General features: G+C 37.1%; 3 non-coding genes and 1 pseudogene across 3 annotated transcripts; all 4 read left to right on the top strand.

Moving 5' to 3' along the window:
- Positions 1–5163: 5163 nt before the first annotated feature.
- On the top strand, positions 5164–5282 carry LOC132069112 (5S ribosomal RNA). Its single transcript, XR_009417678.1, has one exon. It is a non-coding gene; the product is annotated as a 5S ribosomal RNA (ribosomal RNA).
- A 224-nt stretch (positions 5283–5506) lies between these two features.
- LOC132069002 (5S ribosomal RNA) lies at positions 5507–5625 on the top strand. The gene has a single exon (XR_009417583.1). It is a non-coding gene; the product is annotated as a 5S ribosomal RNA (ribosomal RNA).
- A 224-nt stretch (positions 5626–5849) lies between these two features.
- Positions 5850–5968, top strand: LOC132069118 (5S ribosomal RNA). The gene has a single exon (XR_009417684.1). It is a non-coding gene; the product is annotated as a 5S ribosomal RNA (ribosomal RNA).
- Positions 5969–6191: 223 nt separating this feature from the next.
- Positions 6192–6310, top strand: LOC132068963 (5S ribosomal RNA; annotated as a pseudogene).
- Positions 6311–10269: the final 3959 nt, after the last annotated feature.

Here is a 10269-nt window from a genome sequence, read left to right as displayed (position 1 = left end):
AGGCGAATATCATGCATGCTTAGCTTTATTTTTTAAAAAAAAAAACATTTTTTCATACATATATAAATAATAGTGCTGCGGAACGTGCAGCCCGATCCATATATCATATCATCATTATATACGTTGTCGCGGAACGAACGGCCCGATCCATTTATCCATAATTCCCGCGTCCGGGACGATATCATAATATACCAGCTGATCAGGTGGTTATACGTATATAACGCCTCACCTTATTCCCATACCCCATATATACATATATAATATAAGTAGCATGCATGAGAGCCCAAATAAAAGCTATTACTTTATCAGAGTGACGTAAGGTCGGTAACCTTTGATTTATATTATGAAGCAATTATCATTGGTATATCTCACCTTGAAGGAACAATTATCATAAGGTGAAATCAACAACAATGAATAAAATCAAGAAATTCATGAAATAAATTCAATAATCTCATAATAGCATCAAGACTGTGAACTTTGGAATCTCTAGAAATGGGATCATCATCATCATCATAGGAAACATCTATCTTTAGCAATATAAGAACTTTGAGAATTGTGAACTTCTAGCTTTTTAGGAATAAGGATATTATGAAAAACATGTATGGGTTCATAAGAAAAGAATCATGCCTTTAGAAAGAAAGGGACTAGCCTTAACATACCTTTTCGGTCGCCTTAACTTTAACTACTTAATGCTTGTCCTCCCAAGCTCGTAAATCTACATTCAAGAGAATTCATACTATTGTTAGGCTTATCGTCATATGCTTTTCTGAGCCTTCAAATTAAATGCTCTTAGAATCTACCGGAATTCGGGCAGCATCTCCCCTGTTTGTATCCCTAGCCCAAAATCACCAATACCAACAAAACAATAACAATAGCAACACCAATATCAACAGCATCATCATCAACAACAATATGCTCAATAAAACATCCCACACGATGTTTCCCTAATTTCTCAACCTATCACTAGACTTTACGAAGCTTTAACAACTAAATTTCCATGATACAATTCATAATATCCATAGTAAAGAATATCCTTACCTCAATCAAGGTTGATAGAGCATGAAATCTTATTTATCTTCGACGGCCTCCTTTTATTCGTCGAGATTCATTGTTTAGAACAAGAACTACAACACCTTATACGCTTCCCGAGCCTAAATCTCGGGTTTTAACTTGATTTGGGCTAAAATTTTATGGAGGAAGTTGGGAGAATTCTCTAGGGGGTTAGGGAAGGTTTGGGGAGGTGGTTGAATGAAAATAAGGGGTAAATCCCCTTTTTATATTGTTCTAGGGTCGGTTTGCACCGACCTAGAACTTTCCGCGCACTGTAGCTACGCGTGTCGAGCACTGTAGCTGCGCGTGTCCCGTACTATAGCTGCACGTTTCTGCTCTGCCAGCCTGACTTGTAACGTCCATAATTCTCTACTCCGACATCGTATCATTAAGCGGTTCGTTGTATTGGAAACTAGACTTCATGAACTTCAATTTAGGCTTTTTGCTTTACTTCAAAACTCCTCATATACTAAAAGATATTCTTTCCCCAAGTTGGCTCATACTTTGTTGTTCAAAATAAGGCCCATCTTTTTCCAAAGTTATACTAACTCAACTCCTTCCACTCAATTCCTCATAGGACCTTCCGAAATTCCTCATATGCATCCTTTACTCATAAAATGTATGCTTCGTCCCTTATGCTCCAAAGTTGTTTTACTTAGCCATAGTTCAATATACTTACGCTCAAATTTGATAAATGTTTCTCCGCAAGTACGAGGTGTAACATTCTCATTCTAAACAGAAGTTGTATTCAGGTTGTGGTTGTAACTTTTATTCAAGTTGTATACTTAGAATCTCATGTGCTATTTAGACCAGATTCCTTGGATAGTTTTTGTATTTCTGCAATTATTACTTTTATATGATATTTGAGACTTATTAGCGTTTATATTATTCTTCTGCATTGATAGTGTCACGACCCAACCAGAAGGCCCTGATGGGGACCCGGAGCTAACCTACCAAGCACCTATGACATACGTACATCACATAACCATACCTGAGTGGGCCATAATACTAACTAAGAGATATCACAAACTGTAAAGAACATGAGCCAAGAGAAATATGCACGTTTATACATCATCAACTGTGCCCATATAAACAAGCCGACAAGGCTACCAAAATGGTATAACAAAATATAGACCGGGAAGGTCACAAGGCATCTAACTGTATGAATTTATCTACGAGCCTCTACATAGAGTACATAACATAATAAGGACGGGACAAGACCCCGTCATGCCCATATATATATATATATACACAAAGAATAGTACCAGCTGAACTACAGCTCCGGAACAAGTGGAGCGCTTCTGTTCAATCATTGATAAAGCAACCTAGGGGTCTGGTCCGCCTCCCTGTCTACCTGCGGGCATGAACGCAGCATCCACAAACAAAGGACGCCAGTACGAATAATGTACTGAGTATATGAGGCATGGAAACAATATAATAAAGACATGAAAATAACAAGAGGTAAAAGGAATGACCTGCACATTTGAATGCCTCTTAAGGCGGATATCATGCATGCTTATCCCTTTTTTTTAAAAACATTTTCATAAATATACATATATACATATATACATATATATATATATATATATATATATATATATATATATATATATATATATATATATATATATATATATATATATATATATATATATATATATATATATGTAATACCGTACCTAGCCATAATAAGCTCGGTGTTATCATCATAACATCATCATCCCGTGTCCGGGGTAACATCTATAACATGCGGCTCGATGTGAAGTACATATGCACATATATATATATATATATATATATATATATATATATATATATATATATATATATATATATATATATATATATATATATATATATATATATATATATATATATATATATATATATATATATGTATATGTAATACCGTACCTAGCCATAATAAGCTCGGTGTTATCATCATAGCATCATCATCCCGTGTCAGGAGTAACATCATAACATGCCCGGCTGCGGTGGTATGCACATCTATGTGCACACCGACCGACTATAGTGCGGCTCGATGTGAGAAAATACATACATACATACATACATGTATATATATGTATGTATGTATATATATATATATATATATATATGTATATATATATATATATATATATATATATATATATATATATATATATATATATATATATATATATATATGTATATATATATATATATATATATATATATATATATATATATATATATATACATATATATATATACATATATATATATATATATACATATACATATATATATATACACATATATATATATATAGCATGCATGAGAGCCCAAATAACAGTTATAACTCTATTGGAGTGACGTAAAGTCAGTAAGCCTCCAATTATCATTATGGAACTATCATCATGGACATATCTCACCTTCAACGAACAATAATCATAAGATGAGACCAACATCAATAAATAAGGTAAAAAATCATAAAACAAGATCAATAATCAATAATATCATAAGAAGATCAAGAATCATAAGTTTCTAGTATCTCTAGGAATGGAGTCAATATGGACACCATTCGTATAAGTTGGTTTTAATAAGATCATGCCATAAGAAAGAAAGAGATAGCCTTAACATACCTCGTCATCTCCTTAATTACTCAACACCTATCCTCCCAAGCTTGTAAATCTACATTCAAGATGATTCATATTAAGGTCAAGTCATTGAAACTCTCATAAAGTTAAACTAAATTAATTGGCGAGCTAGCGAAAATTGGGCAGCACTTCCCTCTATCATCTACTCCTACCAAACTCCAAAACAACTCCCAAACAACAATAAAAACATCAAAAATACCATAGCCAAGAAATTATATTCAAATTAAACTTAAATCAATCCAAAATCCCCTTTCAAAATCAACCCATAGCCATCATCTTCAACTTAATACCTTGTGACTTCTCTACAACTATTCTCTTCCTTTTAAGACTTGTTAAACCTTCAAGTCAACTCAACATATGAAATATGATGAAGAACATACCTTATACTATAAGAACTTCACCTCACTCAACTTCTTCCAAGACCAAATTTACCACAACATTAAGTAGAAGCAAGAACAATCATTTTCCATGAATTAGCTTGGGGTTTTGGAGTTTGATCTTCTCTTGAGATGGTTTTGGAATGTTTTGGAATGACGGGGAACCTTCAAGAACACTCTTATAAGGTAGAGAGAGAAGTATGGAAAGTGTATATGAGAAATGGAACCTTTTGGAGCTTAAAAAGGGCTTAAAACTGCACCACCGCTTCATGTTGCGGTGGAGATGCGGCCTAGCAAGTGTGGACTTGCGGCCGCATACTCCCACCACAACATGGGGTGGTGTTGGCCAGTAAGGTCCCTCAAAAATGGGAGTTTGAGGCAAGTATACTGCATAGCCAACTCAGTATGCGGCCATAAACTGCCCACAAACTCCATATTTCACGAAAATGCGTTCTTTCCGATTCGTTTGATCTCCAATCGTTATGATGACTTCTTAAAACATATGCAACCTCTCATAAACCATCTACGAAGCCCTATAACTCCCTCTCAAGCTAATGCTAAATAATGTGTAGCACAAACGATGCAAAATCTTCCAAAAACATGACACCAATTCTAACCTTCAACGAACTTGCTTCCGCCGATTCATTTAACTCCGAACCCTTAAGGTACATACTTAAAATTTGTTAGATATCTTCCTTAACTTTGTAAGGAATTCATGTCCCCCTTTGGGCTTATGTTAGTTTATTTATAATGCAAACGACGTGAAATTTCCAAGGTGTAACAGATAGATTGTATGTTGGGTAAGGGAGGGTTCGCCCATCAGAGGGGAGTGTGTGGGTGCCTGCTCGACCCTCGTTTTGGGTCGCGACAGTTTTGCATATCTCCTTTTTTCTGAACTAATTTTAATCTATTTAATATATTTTTTCAAAAAATAAGTTAGATCTAGAAACAATACTCAAAATCACATAGAATCGCAAAAAACGGATAATGGAACGCAAAGTTATGCATATTAAAAGTTTTGCACTAATACGCCTTATTTTTAGAGAAGAGGCAGGGGGAGGAAAGGGTTTAAGAGAATTTAGAGCGCTAGGATTAATGGATGGGATCATATCAGCACTAACGCATTGGATCCCATCAAAACTCTGAAGCTAAGCATGCTTGGGCGAGAGTAGTACTAGGATGGGCGACCCCCTGGGAAGTTCTCGTGTTGCATCCCTCCTTTTGTCCGACTACACTCTTTTTCGTCTGCTTAATATATATTTTTAGAAAAATAAGCTAGATCTCGAAAAAATACTCAAAATAAAAAAATAAAAATAGCATAAAACGGATAACGGAGCGCGAAGTTATGCATATTTAAAGTATTTCACTTATGTGCTATATTTTTAGAGAAGAGGCAGGGGGAGGAAAGGGTTTAAGAGAATTTAGAGCGCTAGGATTGATAGATGCAATCATACCATCACTAACCCACCGGATCCCATCAGAACTCCGAAGCTAAGCGTGCTTAGGCGAGAGTAGTACTAGGATGGGTGACCCCCTAGGAAGTCCTCGTGTTGCATCCCTCCTTTTGTCTGAAATACGCTCTTTTTCATCAATTTAATATTTTTTTTTGAAAAAATAAGCTAGATCTCGGAAAAATGTTAAAATTTTAAAAAAAGATTCTCATAAAACATATAACGGAGCGCGAAGTTACGCATATTTAAAGTTTTTCACTTACGCACCTTATTTTTAGAGAAGAGGGAAAGGAAGCAAAGGGTTTAAGAGAATTTAGAGCGCTAGGATCGATGGATGCGATCATACCAGCACTAACGCACCGGATCTTATCGGAAATCCGAAGTTAAACGTGCTTGGGCTAGAATAGTATTAGGATGGGTGACCTCCTAGGAAGTCCTCGTGTTGCATCTCTTCTTTTGTCCGGACTACACTCATTTTTCATCTATTTAATATATTTTTTCAAAAAATAAGCTGGATCTCGAAAAAATACTACAAAACAAAAGAAGAATCGTATAAGACAGATAACGGAGCGTGAAGTTACGCATATTTAAAATTTTACACCTACGCACCATATTTTTAGCAAAGTGGGAAGGGGAGCAAAGGGTTTAAGAGAATTTAAAGTGCTAGGACAGATGGATGCTATCATATCAGCACTAACGCACCGGATCCCAACAGAATTATGAAGTTAAGCTTGCTGGGGCGAGAATAGAATTAGGATGGGTGACCCCTTCGGAAGACCTCGTGTTGCATCTCTCCTTTTGTCCGGACTACGCTCATTTTTCATCTATTTAATATATTTTTTTGAAAAATAAGCTCGATCTCGAAAAAATACTAAAAATAAAATAAAGAATCGTATAAAACGGATAACGGAGCGCGAATACTCATATATAAATTTTTGCGCTTACGCGCCTTATTTTTAGAGAAGAGGAGGGGGAGGAAATGGTTTAAGAGAATTTAGAGCGCTAGGACTAATTGATGCGTTCATACCAGGACTAACTGTCACGACCCAACCCCGTAGGCTGTGACTAGTGCCCGAGCTGGGCACTCGTACACACCTGCTAACTATAATCAGTCCACAACGAGCATAATAAGGACTTATACACACGGAAAGGCAAGGCGTCGCATATATATACATATCACACATATGCCGGCAAGGCTATCATAATATACACAACATCCCGAAACATATATACATGCAGCCGACAAGGCTGCCACGGCGAATGGGGACGCCCAAAACATAAATCACACAAACACAACCGAACAGTAACTAATCACAACCCACATGTATGTCTACAGACCTCTAAGAGTAACAACAGAATCATATGACGGGACAGGGCCCCGCCGTACCCCTGAATAAACGTACATATATACAACGAAGGAATCTGTACCAAAATATGGGCTCCGGACAAGGGAGCGCTCCAAGACAGCAGAATGGATGTCCTAAACCGGCGGATCACCAAAACGATCGTCTGTACCTGCGGGCATGAAACGCAGCCCCCGAAGAAAGGGGGTCAGTACGAAATATGTACTGAGCATGTAAAGCATGGAATACAGTAAACAGAATCGTACTGAAGTAAGAAGTATAGAAAGTCATTAGGCTTGCCTCTGAAACATAAATCATGCATGTCAATATCATATCCAATTCATTATGGGACTCAGAAACATAAGTGAATAATCATCTTGTACATATGCATATATAGCATGTCCCGGCCCTTTAGTGAGAGACTCGGTAAATAAAATCATCATGTCATCATATCATCATATATATATATATATACGTGCCGGCCCTCTAGTGAGGGACTCGGTGAATAGAATCATCATATCATCATGTCATCATATCATCATATATATATACCGTACCCGGCCCTCTAGTGAGGGACTCGGTGAATAGAATCATCATATGCCATCCTGGCCGACATCCCCATATCATCATGTCATCGTATCATCATATATATATACCGTACCCGGCCGTCTAGTGAGGGACTCGGTGTATAACGTACCCGGCCCTTTCGGGACTCGGTGAGCAATGCAGTGAAATTGTGTATGAATACATACCCGGCCCGGGACTCGGTGAAAGATATCATGACAACATGCACGAGCAGAGTAGTGAGCAACCATATGCACATAAACCATCTTTTAGGACTCGATAGGTAAGTAGACAAATCAACGCTCGAGTATCCGGATAATAGTTGCACTTAGGACTCTTGAAATATCACTACGAAATATGTCACATAACGTCTCAGGGATCATAAACATGTATCAAGCCAATCCGAGCCCGCCTATGAAAGTTACGAGCATTATTCATTATAGAATTCTCTACGAACATATCCTAGCGATCCGAGACCATATATGAAAGTTAGGGACATTATACGACATAAAATCCTTTTGGAGCAAAAACTCTTTATACAACATTTGAAATCCAATCATACAAAAGACATAAGGACCATAGTTCGACTATATTAAGAATGCCAACATCAAGAAGTGAATAAAAATCGTAGACATGCTCGGATCTTAAGAATAGAATTACCCCAAGGTTCGTATCATATCTTACTTACGTCTATGACATGCCAAAGAAAGAAAGGATAAGCTTTACATACCTCGTCCGCTTCCTAAGCTAATCCGAACTTAAGTCTCGGGCTTCCCACGATCTACAATAACGTCATTAGACACCAAACATTAGCTATAGATACTCAGGGATTCAATCCCAAGCTAGCACTTTATCTACAGAAATTTGGGCAGCATTTCCCCTATAAATTCAACAACCCCGAGAATTCAACTCGGCCAAATCATCAACAACAATACCAACAATCATATTAGCAACATCAACAATCAATTCAAAACGCATTCTAACGTTAGTAACTCTTTTCTACATAATTCAACAACATTCCATTTACATTCAATCCAACCACATACATTCAAGCCAACATCAACGCTCACACGTTCAAGTACTAATCCAAACCATTCAAACAAGGTTCAAGAACACTTCAAACAATCAAAAAGATTCAAAACAACCCAACCAATATACCATTCCACCCGAAACCTCCCCAAACTCAATAAGAACAAGAACAACACATTTCCTTCTTCCAAATTCATGAACTACACCAACAATCCACACGTTAACAATATCATTCTCATAAATATAAAAACTACATTCAAATCACGTTGGTACACTAAAACAGCCCACAACAATTACAACTTCAACTTGAATCATTAAACTTTCATTATCATCATAGAATCCACAACAACAACAACCAAACACTAAGTAAAATTTGCTCATTCCTTCTACACAAAACAGCCCATACACACGGCTCAACATCAACATAAAGGATCTCATGAATTCCATCCATTTATACATACTACAACACGTTCAAACCATCCATAACACATGTAAAAGAAGATTGAACCTTACCTTTTCCTCTTAGTTCTTCAACTTGGCTAGGGTTTGAGAATTGCAAGAGTGAATGTTTTGCTTGCTCCAACAACTACTTCACGTTAATAAGGGCCTTCCACTTGGTTGAAATGCTAGAAAGAAATTATTTTTCTTGATCAATTCTTGAGGCACCAAGTTCGGCTACCATGGCCGAATATTGCTCTCCATTTTTCTCCAAGCTTCTCCAATTTTCTAAGTGTTGAAAAAGATGAATACTTGTCTTGCTAGTCATCACTTGACTATATATATAATTCATCCATGTGTACCATGCCCCACACATGGCTTGGATCAATTAAAATTAGCCAAGCCATGGGTGGGAACCCACCTCATGCCACACGGCCAACTTGGCCTTTGTTTCAAGAAATATTAACTTTCCCTAATTAACTTTTAGCCCCAAATTTTCCTTAATATTCCATACCAATGAAATCATAAGCAACTTATGCCTTAAAACAAAATCGGAGGTCAAAAGTCTCTACCTCGTATCCCAGAATAGTCTTGTCCTTAGCTTATCATGGTTAGCTCGGATTATCCCAATGTACAAAATACGGGATATAACATCCTTCCCCCCTTTAGAACATTCGTCCTCGAATGTTAAACTAGTCTCATAAGGTCTTATAAGGATCTCGGGGGGTTTCCTTTATTACTATAACATGCAGTCTCATCTACCAATCATATTTCTTCTTCATCTCCTCTTCAGCTTCTCAAGTCATCTCCTTCCTGTTATTATTCCGCCACGGTACCTTAACAAAAGCCACGTCTTTAGTACGCAACCTTTCTTACCTTACGAACAATGTAATAAGGTCCAATATATCTCGGTCTAAACTTCTCCTTCTTGTCGAATCTCATTACACCTTTCATGGGTGATATCTTCAAGCATACCCACTCGCCAATCTGGAATTCTAAGTGTCGACGCCGATTGTCGTCATATGATTTCTGTCGTCTCTGAGCTGCTAATAGCCATTCCCTGCTTTAATTATCATCAGCCGGTATCATTCTGAAAGAGTTTGACACATAAATTCACCCTCTTTTAGCAACCAGCTAGCTCTGACCACCTTGCTTAAATCATCTTATAGTTCCCCCTTCACTCAACTTGTAACATTCTAGGCACATTGTCTCGTGTAATTTCTTTATCTTTAATTCGAACTCTTCTATCGTCCCTTTGCTCAGATCTTGCTCTCAACTTTCCGGTCACACATTATGTTGCAATCTTTACAAGAATATGCGAAGGTGCTCAAATTAGCCCAAGAAATAACTTAGCGTGGCTTCACTAATTCTTATGTTT

The sequence above is a fragment of the Lycium ferocissimum genome, chromosome 8 (assembly GCF_029784015.1).
Source record: "Lycium ferocissimum isolate CSIRO_LF1 chromosome 8, AGI_CSIRO_Lferr_CH_V1, whole genome shotgun sequence".
Lineage (NCBI taxonomy): Eukaryota > Viridiplantae > Streptophyta > Magnoliopsida > Solanales > Solanaceae > Lycium > Lycium ferocissimum.
This window is presented reverse-complemented; position numbering and strand designations above follow the sequence as displayed.